Genomic DNA, 16,379 nt, shown 5'->3' on the forward strand with positions numbered 1-16,379 from the left:
TATCAGTTCAGATTACAATCTATTCAAACCTTCTCATTTTGTGTAATTGTTATTCCATAGACTCTCCTAATCATCCTGGAGATCTTCTAGGAATTTTTATACTTCACAGGCAACAATGGAATATTCTGATTGTCTATGTATTTTTCCTTGCTCCAACCATCTGACCAGAGCATTTTCTTTTCAGATCATACATTTCCTAGATGATGTCCTTCATGCTCCTTCCTATACATAGTAAATCATTTAGACATTTCTGTCCATCTTGCATCTCAGTGATAGCTCTGATGTCAAATCTATCTTCTTGTATTATTATTTCTCATTCACTTTGCTTATTATCCATAATTAGTGCATATGTGCATAGACATCTAAGGCCATAGATTTTATTGTTGGTTCCTTTCTGAGAATTTACGTTCTATGGATTTTTGAATATGTACTGCTAGTCTTTTTTTCTTGTATCAAAGCTACTCTCTGTTATATCTAACTTGATGGATAGGTATTTTTATCTTACTCTGTTCTTTTCAATCTAAAGCCCTTTTGATATCTAGACACATACACACACACACACACACACACACTCATTCACTCACACTACTCTGCTTACTAGGATATAAACTCCATGAGGTGAGAAACTGTCATACCTAAACTTGACACATCCCCCAGGGTCTAGGATAGTGCCTAAACTATTTCTAGTCGGACTCTGCCTCAAGTTTCTTGCTACTATGGTACAACTTCCACTCAGCTGTCAAATTCGTCTTCCTAAAATACAGATCTGATCATGTCACCAGTCTGCCTTCTTTCAACAAATTCCATCAGCTTCCTATCACCTCCAGAATCAAATATAAAATTCTGTTTGACCTTCAAAGCCCTTTATAACCTAGCCCCTTCCCTACTTTTTCAGTGGTTTCCCACCTTGTTCCTCTCCCCTATTTTGCAGTGGCCTCATTTCTGTACCTGGAACAAGATACTCCATCTTCAGAGTCCCAGCATTTTCTCTTTCTGTCCCACATGCCTGGAATGTTCTCCCTCCTCATTTCTGTCTCTTAACTTGCCTGGCTTCCTTTAAATTGCAGCTAAAATCTCCTCTTCTACAAGAAGCCTTTCTTGAGTCCCCTCAATGCCATTGCCTTCCCTCTGTTCATTGTCTCTAATTCATCCTATATAAGGTTATCCCTTCCATGTCTGGGGGTGGGGGTGGTTTAGGTGTGCAGTGCCCCTTTGACCTCTAAAACCCAAGTAAAATTTTTTAGCCAGAGAAGAAGTCTAAATTATTATGATATTAAAAGATAAAATTTGTTGATATTAGACAATATTATATATATATTTAATGCATTTGAGTTTCTAACTTTTTCTGTCATCTGATGGCCTTTGCATGTCATCTATGACTTCTGCAAAACTGCCCCAAAATTCCCAGTTTATTTCCTATGCCAACCTGAGATATATCCAGAGGGAGACAGAGAAAGTCAAGATGTGGAAGGGATATCTGTATATCCTGTTTGTATGTTGTCTCCAGTATTAGCCTGTGAGCTTCTTGAGAGCAGGACTTATTCTTGCCTTTCTTTGTATCCACAGTACTTATCTCTAGTTTGGGTTCTTTCTAGCTATATGACAGCAGGCAGGGCAGGTAACCTCTCAGTGCCTCAGCTTTCTCAGTTTGTAAAATGATAAGGAAATTGAAATAATAATGCCTGAAGTATCTGCCTTAGGCAGGTCGTGAAGAAAGTACCTCGCAAATCTATAGTTTTGGTCAACTTTATAAGGTACAAGCTCATCTGCGGTTAAGGGGTATTTGCATTTTAATAGGAGAATATAAATAAATTTCTGTGGCACATTCCCCTTGTGACAGTTCCATTAATGACCTATGTGATATAGAGCAAGTTCATTTGCCTCTCTTGACCTAGATATTCTCATCTGTAAAAAGAAAGGCTCTAGATCTTTTTAGTCCCTTCTAGTCTATAAATCCATGATTCTTGAAGATTAAAGAGTTCCAAAGAGCCAAAAGGGATGGGATGTCACCTAAAAATGGAATGTCAGGCAATGAGGTTGGTAGTTTTGGGCAGGATACCCTGCCCAGTCCCCCTTTCAAATTCCATCTTTAGTAGCCACTTATTCCACTTATTTCATTGAGCCTTTCTTGCAGGTACTAGAGACAGTTTTTTTTAACAGGGGGTGGGATAGGGGAGAAGAAGGGAAAGAGTAAAGGAAGAATTTTGGAAGAAAGTGACTATTTTATCAGAATAGCTAAATGGCACAATAGATTGGAAAGTCGGCCTGGAGTTGGGAAGACCTAAATTCTTAGGAAAGTCACTTAACCTCTGTTTACCTCAGTTTCCTCAACTGTAAAATGGAGAAAATAGTAGCACCTATCTCTCAGGGTTGCTGTGAGAATCAAATGAGCCTCAGGTCCCTCTTAGCTAAAAATCTGTGAGACAATAAAGTTATAAGGACCTTGTGACTCAAAGTCCTCTGTTTTGTTTTGTTTGTTTGCTTGTTTGTTTCACTTGTCCTTGTTGTACACTGAATAGGGCTCAGAGTCTTTAGTCTGGTCTTCAAGATCCTATACAACCTGGTATCATCTCCCTTTCCAGCTTCATTTCATTCTACTTCTCTCCATGTACCACATGTGTGTTTGTGTTCATCCTTCGTTGCCAAAGAAGACCATGCCATCAGAGAAATGATGACATGATTTGCACTTGACTTTGTTTTGAGTGAGGGAGAGCTGTGCAGGTCACCAACCTCACTTCTCCTCCAAAGCCATCTGAATCCAGTGACCAGATATTCATCAGGATGACTGGAGATGACCCAGGATGACACAATTGGGGTTAAGTGACTTGCCCAAGGTCACACAGCTAGTGAGTGTCAAGTGCCTGAGGTGAGATTTGAACTCAGGTCCTCCTGACTCCTGCACTGGTGCTCTATCCACTCACTGCACCACCGAGCTGCCCAAACTGAGGCAAACAGGGTGAAGTGATTTGCCCAGGGTCACACAACTAGTACATGTCTTCAAACAGATTTGAACTCAGGTCATCCTGACTCAAGGCCTGTGCTCTATCCACTACACCACCTAGCTGCCCTTCCATGTACCATATGCCACAGTCAAATAGGACTGCTTGTCACAATTCCTCATACATATTTCCCTGCTCTCTCACCTCTGTACCACTCTTTGAGCTCTGGAATACAGCCCCCACCAAAAACCCTTTCCATCTCTACCTGTTAAATTACTACCCATTCTTTAAGACCCAGCTGAAAAGCCATTATCACCTTCATGAAGTTTTCTCTAGTTTCCCCAGTTAGAAATGACTTCCCTTCTCATTCCTCATGCAACATTTAGTTGACACCTCTCTTATTCCTTAGCCCTCTTCTAATTTATATCATAATTAAGGTTGTCCTAGACAGTAAGCGCATTATAAGTAAGAACCATGTCTTATTCAATCCTTGGATTTCCTAAGGTTCATAGCACAGAGCTCCACAGGTATATAGAAAGTACTTGACAGAGTCTGGTGAAGTTGAAAGTGAGAGTTAGAGAGTCAGGCTGTAGGTCAGGGGACCTTAAACTTTTTTTGGGTCATGGACCTTTCATCTAATCTACTTAGGGGTGACTTCTCAGAATAATATTTCTAAAGGCATAAAATAAAATGCATAGATAGTAGAGGAATCAATTATATGGAAATATAATTAACAAATTGGGGGTGGGGGGAAGGTCACAGGCCCCTGATTAAAAACTGCAAAGTTAATATTGGGTTGTGGACAGAATGATATCTCTAGCTGCATGGCATAACTAAATCTCACCAGCCTGTAGCCAGTGCCTAAAATTCACCACTACAGATTCATCCCATTGATTGAAGGCTGGAAATTTTGTGTTAAAAAAACAAATAATACTGGGGGGATTAGCAGATATTTTTCTTTTTGGTATGATTTAGGGCCAGAAATTTAACTGTTGCCCTCTATGCTTTAATCTGATGTACTTCAGATGGAAAAGTGACATAAGATTGGTAAAGGTGACAAAAAATTTGAAAGGGCTATAGGAAGACAGGCACACAGACTTACCACTGGTAGAGCTGTGAATTGGTCCATTTGTTTGGGGAAAGAATATGAAATTATACTTTCAAAAGTTGACAAATTGCACATGACCTTTGATCTAGCAATGACACTTTTAAGTATATATTCCTAGGAGACCAAAGAGAGGGAAAGCTCCCATATGTATAAAAATATTTATAGCAGCATTTTTTGGTAACAACAAAGAATTGGAAAGAAAGTGGTAGTCATTGAATGGAGAATGACCAAATGAATTGTGGTATCCAGGTGTATAATGTTACATTAAAATATCATATTTTTCCTATTATATATTGTCATATGATATTATATCCCATATTACATGATACTATATAATATGTCATTACATTAAATATATACTAATATATAATATAACAATACCAAAGAATTATAAATTATATTGTTTTGTAATCATATGATTAATATATATTTAATATCAATAAGCCATATAATATTATCATAAGAAATAGATCATATAAAGACTACAGAGAAACTTGAGTAGTCCTATACAAACTGATTGCTATAGAATGTAATAAGCAGAACTAGAACAATTTACATGATGGTCACAGTAACATAATATATCTTAAGGAAAGCCATGTTGAGGAACTTCAGAACTCTGATTAATGCAACAGCCAATGGTGAATCATGCTTCCTGCTAAAGGGCAGAATAGGGGATAGGTGCAGAATGAAGCATACATTTTCAAACATGGCCCACGTATTGATTTGTTTTGATTAACTATACTTATTTGTTATAAGGGATGGGTCTATAGGAGAGAAGGGTAGTGTCAATGGGAAGTGATAGTGATATTCAAAATAAAAGAAAGGAACATCAATAAAAACTATTTTTTTTTAGGAAGAAAGGGGCTCCCATTGTTTGAAATTGAACTAACCAGGGGGCGGAGCCAAGATGGCGAAGTAGGAAGACGCACATACACATAGCTTCGAACCCACAGCCCATAGAACATCTGTAAAAAAGAACACCCAGCGAATTCTGGAGCAGCAGAGGCCACAGAACAGTGGAGCGGAGGAGATTTCTGTTCCAGAGAGCCCTGCAAACCCCTCGCAAAAGGTCCATCGCTCTGCGGACATGGAGCCGAGCACAGCCCTGCCATGGCCACGCCGCACCGAGAGGAGCAGATCAGATCAGGCTTCAGGGACAGAATCTACAGAGGCCGCGTGGGTCCCTCCACCCACAGGTGACAGGGGTCAGTGAGAGGGTCTCTTTGGCGGGTTGAGAGGGGAGTGGGGTACCCCCATAACTCAGGCCCCCTCGGGAGGCAGCAGTGGAGGCAGGGGCAGACCAGGGCTCCCCAAGCAGGCAGGAGCCTGGATCCATTGTTGAAGGTTTCTGCATAAACCCCCTGAGGGAACTGAGCCCGTGAGGTGGACCTGGCCCCACCTGAGAACCTGAACTTAATCTCACACTGAATAGCAGCCCTGCCCCCGCCAAAGCCCTGAGGCTGGGAAGGAGCATTTGAATCTCAAACCCCAAGCTCTGGCTGGGAGGATCCGGAGGTGAAGTGGGTGTGAAGAGAATATTCAGAAGTCAAGTCACTGGCTGGGAAAATGCCCAGAAAAGGGAAAAGAAATAAGGCCATAGAAGGTTACTTTCTTGGTGAACAGGCATTTCCTCCCTTCCTTTCAGATGAGGAAGAACAATGCTTACCATCAGGGAAAGACATAGAAGTCAAGGTTTCTGTGTCTCAGCCCACTCAATGGGCTCAGGCCATGGAAGAGCTCGAAAAGGAATTTGAAAATCAAGTTAGAAAGGTGGAGGAAAAGCTAGGAAGAGAAATGAGAGACATGCAGTCAAAGCATGAACAGCAGGTCAGCACCCTGCTAAAGGAGACTGAATACTGAAGAAAATAACACCTTGAAAAATAAGCTAACTCAATTGGCAAAAGAGGTTCAAAAAGCCAATGAGGAGAAGAATGCTTTCAAAAAGCAGAATTAGCCAAATGGAAAAGGAGGTTCAAAAGCTCACTGAAGAAAATAGTTCTTTCAAAACCAGAATGGAACAGATGGAGGCTAATGACTTTATGAGAAACCAAGAGATCACAAAACAAAACCAAAAGAATGAGAAAATGGAAGAGAATGTGAAATGTGTCATTGCACAAACAACTGACCTGGAAAATAGATCCAGGAGAGACAATTTAAAAATTATGGGACTACCTGAAAGCCTTGATCAAAAAAAGAGCCTAGATATCATCTTTCATGAAATTATCAAGGAAAACTGCCCTGAGATTCTAGAACCAGAGGGCAAAATAAGTCTTCAAGGAATCCACAGAACACCACCTGAAAGAGATCCAAAAAGAGAAACTCCTAGGAACATTGTGGCCAAATTCCAGAGTTCCCTGGTCAAGGAGAAAATATTGCAAGCAGCTAGAAAGAAACAATTCAAGTATTGTGGAAATACAATCAGGATAACACAAGATCTAGCAGCTTCTACATTAAGGGATCAAAGGACATGGAATATCATATTCCAGAAGTCAAAAGAACTAGGACTAAAACCAAGAACCACCTACCCAGCAAAACTAAGTATAATACTTCAGGGGAAAAACTGGTCTTTCAATGAAATAGAGGACTTTCAAGCATTCTTGATGAAAAGACCAGAGCTGAATAGAAAATTTGACTTTCAAACACAAGAATGAAGAGAAGCATGAAAAGGTAAACAGCAAAGAGAAGTCATAAGGGACTTACTAAAGTTGAACTGTTTACATTCCTACATGAAAAGACAATATTTGTAACTCTTGAAACTTTTCAGTATCTGGGTACTGGGTGGGATTACACACACACACAGAAACAGAATGCACAGAGTGAATCGAAGAGGATGGGATCATATCTTTAAAAAATGAAATTAAGTAGTGAGAGAGAAATATATTGGGAGGAGAAAGGGAGAAATTATCTCTCATAAAAGAGGCAAGCAAAAGACTTTTTAGTGGAGGGAAAAAGAGGGGAGGTGAGAGAAAAACATGAAGTTTACTCTCATCACATTCCACTAAAGGAAGGAATAAAATGCACACTCATTTTGGTATGAAAACCTATCTTACAATACAGGAAAGTGGGGGATAAGGGGATAAGCAGGGTGGGGGGGATGATGGAAGGGAGGACAATGGAAGGAGGGAGCAATTTGAAGTCAACACTCATGGGGAGGGACAGGATCAAAAGAGAGAATAGAAGCAATAGGGGGCAGGATAGGATGGAGGGAAATATAATTAGTCTTATACAACACAACTATTATGGAAGTCATTTGCAAAACTACACAGATATGGCCTATATTTAATTGCTTGCCTTCCCAAAAGGAATGGGTGGGGAGGGAGGAATGAAGAGAAGCTGGAACTCAAAGTTTTAAGATCAACTGTTGAGTATTGTTCTTCCAACTAGGAAATAAGAAATACAGGTAATGGGGTATAGAAATTCATCTTGCCCTTCAGGACCAAAGAGAAGAAGGGGACAAGGGCAGAGAGGGATGACAGAAGAGAGGGCAGATTGGTGATAGGGGAAATTAGAATGCTTGGTGTTTTGGGGTGGGGGGAGGGGACAAATGGGGAGAAAATTTGGAACCCAAAATTTTGTGAAAATGAATGCTAATAGTTAAATAAATAAATTTAAAAAAGAAAAAAAAGGAAATACACCAAAGAAGCATTATTAACATTATCTTTGCCGCTTTACAATACGGATCATGGGACCTTTCTATTTGCAGCAGAAACCTTGCATATGTGTTTGTTTCCCCATAGAAATTCCTTGACAGCAGGAACTGTTTTACTTTTCTTTGTATTTGTATCCCCAGCATTTAGTAAAGTGCTTTGCACATAAGTTGGTGCTTAATAAATGATTTATTGACTCATTCAATAAATGCTTCAGACTGATTTTTAATTGAGTTGATTCTTTTTAAAAGATGAGTATTTGTTTAGAGAAAGTTTGAAGTCATCAAAAATATTTTGAAATCCCCTCAAGACAATGTAGCCTACTCTCCTTTTAAATTCTGGATCTAACTTATTGTCTGTTTGGAGTCCACATTGAAGGTGTATGCCTTATGGATGAATTCTTTGGGTTGTCCATCTAACTGCATATCATAGTCTAAGAAAAGGCCATCTTCATCCACATGAGTCTTCCTTTGTGGATTGTTAGAACTCTTTTGAGTGACTATGGCTCACTTTCATGAGGTGCTTCAGTTTTCAAGAATTCGATACAATCAGCACAATGTCATCTGCAAACAGGATAGTCTGGTGGAATTCACCAACTAAAGGTAGTGGAGTCTAGTGGCCTCATAGTACAAAGGTAAGAATCTCTTTTGGACTATTTGGACTACGTGCTGGTTATGTTCCATGACAATGATGAACACCCTTGGTGAACACCTGTTTTCTGTATCCATTGGTGCTAATAATCAGAAAGTCTCTAACACAGTTAGGGCAGGACTGTCTTTTGCATCTTTTTGTATCTTTAGTGCTTAACCCAGTGCTTGACACATAGTGGGTCACAACAAATAATAGTTGTTTATTGATTGAGTGATGCTCCTTACTGACTTAGTTTAATAGATATGACAGCCACTCAGATGACCAAATGAATCCTGTAGCTACTTAATTGTTTTTCTGTCTAGTTCTTGCCTTTTAATGGAACTGGTATAAGTATGTGTTGGGACAGGGTTAGAGGTGAGGAGGTAGTGGCAGGTGGTTAAAATCAACTTGGTAAAAACAAAAACCTTGGATCTCCTTGGCCTAGGAAAACTGTGCAGGAACCTAGTAAATGTTCCTACTTGGGGGTACCAGGATTTATTTTCTCTGAACCTGCAGGTTGAGGAGGTGGGAAATAGAGATTTGACCAACCCCAGACTTGAATGTGGCAGCGCCTTTTACAGCTTCCCAGGATTTCCTCTAGAGAGGGATTGATAGGTCTCCTCTCTATCCAAATTGGGCACACCTAAATCTGGACACTTTCCTCTATCCTCTGATATTACTCCCACCCCCCACCCCCAGCACATACACATAAACACCCTTTTCTTTTTAGTGGTCTGACTCTCTGTGCCTCCCGAGGGTCCTCAAAAATTTTTTACCATAGATCAAATAGCTGCTCTTCCTGTTTCCTAAAGGCTAATCTCTTCAACTTAGTGGATGCACCTAAAGATACAGGAACAAGTTTACCCTCCACCTACCCCGACCTCTGATTACTCTATATTATTGTTGATTTTTTGTTGCTGTTGAAACGCTTTCTACCTTCCCCCTCCCCTTCCCCAGCCCATTCTTCTTCCCCAACCAGGACTAAAGTCTGGGGTTGCAAGGTCTTGTAAGTCTGAAGCCTTTAACCGTCGGAACAACTGTGGGCTGCGGAGGTTCCTTTGGCTTGCGCCCCCTGCCCGCCTGTCATCCCCGCATTCCCCCTCCCCGTTCCTCCTGTTCAAGGCGCTTTCTCTGCTGTTGCCACCGTACCAATCACGCCAGAAAGTCATCACGATGATTTCAGAGAGGCATTGTGATTTATGCAAAGCACGCGGATAATTACAGCCGGGCGCTAAGAGAGAGAGGAACACAAGGACGCACAGGGCGGAGGGAGTAAAAGAGGAGGGGGAGGGGAAAGGAAGATCGATGGACAGACCGAGACAGAGAGAGAGAAAGGAAACAGCGACAGAAAAAGAGGGAGAGGAAAAGAAGACAGATCGAGAGAAACAAACGGAGAAACAGACTGACACCTAGACACACAGAGGGAGAGAAAGAGCAACAAGGGTCTAGAGTAGACAGAGAGCTACAGGAACACCCGGAGCACTTGTCTTGCCTGGGGTGATTTTTCTTCTGTGGAGTTTCCCTAGACGTCCTGGTGGATTTGGGGTTAACTGGAGCGGGACAGGGGCGTCAATACTCCCATCTAGAAGTTGAGATAGCTTGTGACCACCGCCCAAAATATTCTTGAAATCGAGCCATTGAGGCTAGGCCAGGAAGAATCTCCTACCCAGAAGAATAATGATTCTCCCAGGGTGCAGTTGAAATCATTTCACTCAGAACCTCTGAGAAGAGCTAGAGCTACGCAGGCTCGGGGGTGGGGGTGGGGAGACCCTTACCCCTGTGCTTCTTAGGGCTGGTTAGGTACCAAGAATGCGAAAATTCTTCCTTCAGATTACCCAGAGGGGAAAAAAAATTCTGTCTCAGCGCCTATGATTTTTATTTTCCGACCTCGAGAGTCAGCTGCCCAAAGGTCCTAGGGCATAGTGAGGGTGAGAATAGTGTTGCTGACCACAGGCGAGAAAGGGAACGAGTAATGTGTAGTAATGTTTTCTGCTGCAGCCTCTGTGTAGAACGCATGTCACCGATTTAAAGCTGGGAGAGCCCTCAGAAGTCATTTGGTCCAGTCCCCTTAAACAAGAACCAGGGTTTTCACACTAAACTCTGACATGAAACTGGCATTCCTTAGCCCCAGATGCTCTAGATTTCGAGCTCCATGGCTTGCTTTAAAGCTTCAGTATAAGGACTTTTGTGAGTGGGGGTTTGTGACTGCATTGATGTTTGGGTGTTTTAGTCCCCCCAAATCCTTTAAAAAAAAGCATCGTAGATTAGGCATTTCAGTTTCTCCTTCCGTCTTAAATAAAGACACCTGAGAGCATTCTCAAGCGAGGTGTCATTTCACCTGATTTGTCTTGTAGCTACTAAAAACTACAATGCTAGTAGGCTGCACCAACATTTCTCTCGTCGGGCTTCCAAAATGAAAATAATTATGGGATGCAATCTTAGGTTATAACCCTTCCTACCTCTGTACAGGGATCACAGAATCATAGGTTTCTAGCTGTAAGGGACCTTAGACGACACTTGGCTCAACTCCCTCGTTTTGACGAAGTATAAGCACAGAGATGTTGTGATGTGACCGAGGTCACAAAGATAGTCTGCATTTGAACTCAGGTCTTCCGACTACCTATCCAGGCTGCTTGTTCTCTTTGCACACGTAAAAATGTCCCATCCCACCTCCAACCAGACAGAGACTGCGTTAAGGATGTACCCACTGATCATAGGAAGACCCTGAGATTTCTTGTCTGTTAGTGTTGTTTTCTCAGTCTGTTGTATCCAGAAAGTTAGTGTCACATGTTAACTCAGGCTGAGTAAGGGGCACTCACTGCGCCTGTTTCTTAAGGGAGTTGTTTACCTATTCAGGTTTTTTCCAAACCAACACACACACACACACACACACACACACACACACACACACACACACACACACAACTTTTTAAAGCCAGGAATTTATCCCAGAATTCCGAGGAATAAAATACGGAACAGATTTAGACAAAGCAAAAGAACCGCCCCTCTCCGCCCAGCTCCACACCCCTTGGATCCCAGGTTCAGGAGACCCGAGCCTTAGGTACAGTGGGGGAGGGGGGGAGGGAAGGACAGAGGCGGGGAAGCTTGATCTCCAGGGGCTCACGCATCCCCCTACTGGTCACATTAAGGGGCTTCGCCTAGGGGGCCAACTAAGGGGTAGGGAGGGGGAAGGTGAGGGAAAGTAGAGGAAGACTGAATCCGTGACCTTCAACCCAAGGCCTAGCCCATGCCCTGAGGAGAGGTTAACCAGCTCTGGTAGGACAAGTTCGATCTTCCCTGAGAGGGCTTAAAGGAGTATTAATCTCTTAATAAAGATGTGGGATGCGACTAATGATCCTCGGAGTCTTAGCTCCACCCCTCCCTCCCTCTCTTCTTTTCCAGGTGGAAGGAGGGCTGAACAGAGGAGGGGACTGGACTAGAAGATGCAGTGACCGAGCTGGGGACCCAAAGCGTGTTCCGGCAGAGGAATGCCTCCATCCTGGATGGGCAGAGGAAGGGCCGGGCTCAGACGCATACCTGTACTCCCTCCCCCGGCAAAAAAAAAAAAAAAAAAAAAATGAAGGCTATGGATGCTTTGGTCCCTCTGGACGGAATGGGCCTATCTTTGTTCTGGGAAAGAAGAAAGCACCTAAGTGAGAGGAGTGGGGAGGGAAATTGGCACAAACACCAGCAGCAGCAGCACCATCACCAACCCTGGCCCAGACCTACTGCAAAAAAGAGAAACTAGGTACCGATAGACTCTTCCCCTTCAGCTTCCCAGTTCCACCCTCCATCTTCCCTGTGTGACCCCAATATCCTAGCCCAGGCCAGAATACATGCCTGCGAGCCTCCAAAACTTCTCGCAGGTAGTTGCAAAATGAACAGTTACTCACCTCGAATCAGATGCAAGTTTTACCCTCAACAGAAGGGACACAGGACACAGAATGAACTAAGCTCACATGGGCCACGTCCAGAGCGCGTTCACACACAAACATACACACACACACACACACACACACACACACACACACACACACACACTCAAGCGCTCACATACAGATCTTACTCGTAGCACCCGAGGAGTTGAAAAAGAGTATTTTGAGGAAGCCCCAGTATCCCCTCCCCCTTGCCCATTCCCCAAGAAAAAATAATCATAATTCACTTTTATTACTGTGGAAGCACAAAACACAACACGCATACACCCAAGTCACACTCCCATATAATCCACACACCCTGCAAATCCACTCCCCGAGCGCTTGCATTTTCTATGGAAGCCGCTTGGAGGTTCATTAATATCATTAGCATTTAACCCCCTCCCCCTTCTTCGCCCCCTCCCAACACACAGCTGACGTCAGACCCCGCCAGGAGTTGAGGGAAAAGCAGGGAAAAGCTAAGTGGGCAAGGGACGCCCTATTCCCCTCCCTACTGCTGCTGTCAGAGCTGCTCTGGAGGTATTATAGGGAATCCAGCCCGGAGCTCCAGACACAAAGTCACAGTGCAATGAACTTCTGGAAACCTTTGCTGGTTGGTGCCATTCCCTTGCTGGAAGCCGAGGCGCTGCTTCCTCGGAAGCCTTCTCCCCCAGCCAGAATCTATCTCTCAGGCTTGGAGCCTTTTTCTGGGCAGCGCCGAGCCCAGCTGCTTCTGATACTCGGACGTTGTGATATGTCGTTGTTTGCTTAGAAGATCAAGCGGTCTGTATACATTTGCCCGTAGTTTACTTGAAGAAGGAGGTGGAGAGAGAGAGAGAGAGAGAGAGAGAGAGAGAGAGAGAGAGAGAGAGAGAGAGAGAGAGAGAGAGAGAGATTGAGAAGAGGAGAGAAGAGAGGAGAGAGATTGAGAAGAGAGAGGGGAGAGAGAGAGAGAGAGAGAGAGAGAGAGAGAGAGAGAGAGAGAGAGAGAGAGAGAGAGAGAGAGAGAGAGAGAGAGAGAGAATTCCTCTGGATTCCCGAGAAAAAAATAATCTTTGTATCTGTGACTGTCCTTTAAGCCTCCTTCTGCCGCCTTCTCCCTTCTCCCTACTTGTTTCAGTCTGTCCGCCTGTCTATTATCTATCCATGTATTTGTCCATACCAAGAAACATTCCTAGAAGCTGCATATTTGCAAGAGCCGGGAAGAAACTCGAGGATGCTTAAATTTCCACAGTGGCACGAATTCTGACAGCCCAGGGGAAACACATTCACACACACTCACACATACACACAACAATCAAAATCCACCTGTCACAGCGAGAGAAGCTCGCAGGCGGGAGAGAGGCACCCAAGAGAAGAGAGAGCTACAGGCCGAGACTTTATCAGAGCCAACAAGCCCCTTCAATCCAGGACTGTCAGCATGAGCAAGCCAGCGGGATCAACAAGTGGGTACAATCGCCGGCCAGGTTCTTAGCGGATTCCCAATCCTGGAAGACCTGGGGGGAGGGGGGCAGTGGGGGAGTGGGAGGCTAGGATTGGGGGATCTTAGTATCTTCCAATCCCCTAGGAAGTACCAACTCCCCTTTTCTAAAAATGTACTTCTTGGTGGGTCTTGACGTTTTTGATCTGGGTATTTGCAGAGGGATCCCGAGTCTTTTACAAAGAGAACTATTTTCGTCCCTTTAGTGCATATTATTTTGGTGAGTAGGTTTTACAGCTTGTTTGCAAGGCAGCCGAACGCGCATCAGATCTGTCCCTACGAATTCGGTACCCCCCACTCTGCAGACACCATTGTAGGGTGGAGGGGAGGGCAAGTAAGCAGGGAGGGGGAAGGGGGGAGTGGGTGGAGAACTAGGAGCGGGGGTGATCCCGAAACTCCTTGTTCTGTCTCTAACAACGAATTTGTGAGATTCCCCTCCGCCGCGCACTCCGACAAGAGATAGTTTCAAACTCTGGATATTGCGCCCCCGAGAATCTCTTAAGCAGCTGCGGAAAGCGGATTTAAAATTCAATGCCTTGCACACCATTTCTAGTTCCTCCAAATAATCCTGCAAAGAGGGAAGCAGAAACGACTAAAAAGTCACACTCTCCTTAATCCTAAATCCGTGTACCTCATAACTGGGGAATTTAAAGTATGGCAAAGAGGGGCTCAAATCTATAATCCCAAAGGGAACTTTTGGCGGAGGTAAAATGGGGCTGGAGCTAATTACTGCATGTATCTGTTGCCTACACATGCATTTAGTAGGAGGGTTGTATGTGCCCAATTCGTCCATCCTGATACCGCGTGAGGCATCTCCTTTGACAATGACTGTTTTTCCCTTCAAACTTCATTTGCTGTTCAATATTAAGCTTTACATCCCAATTGGGCTGCTGTCCTATAACTTCTTATGGAAACCGAGTTACACATTGTGTACCTGCGTATGTGATGATGACTATATACACATGCCACACACAGACATCGCTTGTCGCACACCCGCTTTGGTTTGATTTTTACTTCGGTCCTTGTAACTATTTTCCTCCATCCACCTTTGGTTTATCCAAGGTTTGCTGGAGTGCAGCCACTTTGGAAGCTGCAACGTGGCCTTTGCAGCCCTCTGGTCTTATCACTTCCTCCTGGAACGTTTTGTTGTTCTTGTTGATGTAGTTGTTTTATTCTATTTTATTTAGTTTTGGGTCCTTTTCCCTTCCCACCCCCCTTCTCCATATGTATGTGGTGAGGGAGGCTTAAGTTGTAGGCCATAGGCAAGCTGGTGAACTCCCTGGTGATTGGCAGAAAGTCTCCTGCAGGTGGAGTTTATTCCCCCCCACCCAAAGAATTAGGTTGGGGTTTTTGTTTTGTTGAGAGCACAGGAGCACTCTGAGCATCTGCTTTTGGGTTATTAATTTTTTTAATAGAAGTAGACATTATGAAAAAATAACTGGAGAGGGAGGAAGGAAGGAAGGAAGGAAGGAAGGAAGGAAGGAAAGGAAAGAAGGAAGGGAAGGAAGAAGGAAAGTAGAAGCTTTATTTATGAAGTGAGGAACCGGGAGTCGGAGGTAATGCAAAAAGTCCCTGCTCTGCTTCTTGCAACGCATAGCAATAGAAAATACGCCTTTCTGGGGTTCTCATTTCCACTCATGTGTACAAGTAATTTGGAGTTGATCTTTGTCATTTGGTGGTGTTGGTGGATTGCTTCCTGTGATTTCTTCTCACGAAAGGAGCAAAAAGTAATGTTTCTTACCCGCCTTTGACTGAACCCAGAGCATCTGAGAAAAGTGGAGCCTAACGTAACCAATTCTGTCTCCGGTCGTAAGAAGAAATGCAAAGCACCTTTTCACTCCGATAGGACAAGGCGCTTGGCTGCCTGCTCCACGACTCAGTTTATTCTGTATCAGAAGCTGTCGGACCGAGACAGTTAAAAAGGAAGATAAAAACAATGAAGGCTGGTTTTTCCTGAGCCTCGAGCTAGGAGCGGCTATATTCGGGAGGGCTAGGGGTGGGGAGTGGGGGGAAAGTGAAGAAAGGAACTTCAGGTTTTCGGGATAAAACAAATTGCAAATCGCTTAAAACTTTCTCTGAGCTTCTAATGTTTAGCTCTTTCAAGCTGGTTTGTGAGAGGACGCCTTAGGTCAGGTCCAGAAGCCCAGGAGTAATACGGACAGAGGTCGCAAACTCCCGCGGCTCTTTTCTCCATAGCGTGTATCCTGTCTGCCCAGCCAAACAAAACCCAGAGTTCACTCTTCGTTCTCCGAGAGTGATTAGAGCCCCGATCCCTGCCTTTCGGACTTTTTTTTTTCCCCTCAACCACCCAACTGGTTCCTGAAATCGGGGTACACCGAAGCTCCTCTCGTAAAAAATGTAGGCCTAGAAATAGTACGTTTCCGAGCAGAGCCAGAACCAAGAGGCGCGGGTTCTAGGGGCCTAAGTTGGGCTCGGGGTGCCGGGCGGAGGTAGGGGCTAGACAGCTCGCCTGGGGAGGAGGCGGGAATAGGGGCAGGGGGAACACGCCCGACCTGCAGACCTCGCCTCGCTTGGCTTCCCTCGGTTGGAGGGTAGAGCTGTGTCAAATGTGATCCCTGCCTGGGTGGTAACAAGACCCCAGCCAGCCACCCCTCCAGCCCAGGACTAACTTCTTTCAGCAGCCTCTGATGGTAATTACGGTAA

The sequence above is a fragment of the Notamacropus eugenii genome, chromosome 2, assembly GCF_028372415.1.
Source record: "Notamacropus eugenii isolate mMacEug1 chromosome 2, mMacEug1.pri_v2, whole genome shotgun sequence".
NCBI classification, from domain to species: Eukaryota; Metazoa; Chordata; class Mammalia; order Diprotodontia; family Macropodidae; genus Notamacropus; species Notamacropus eugenii.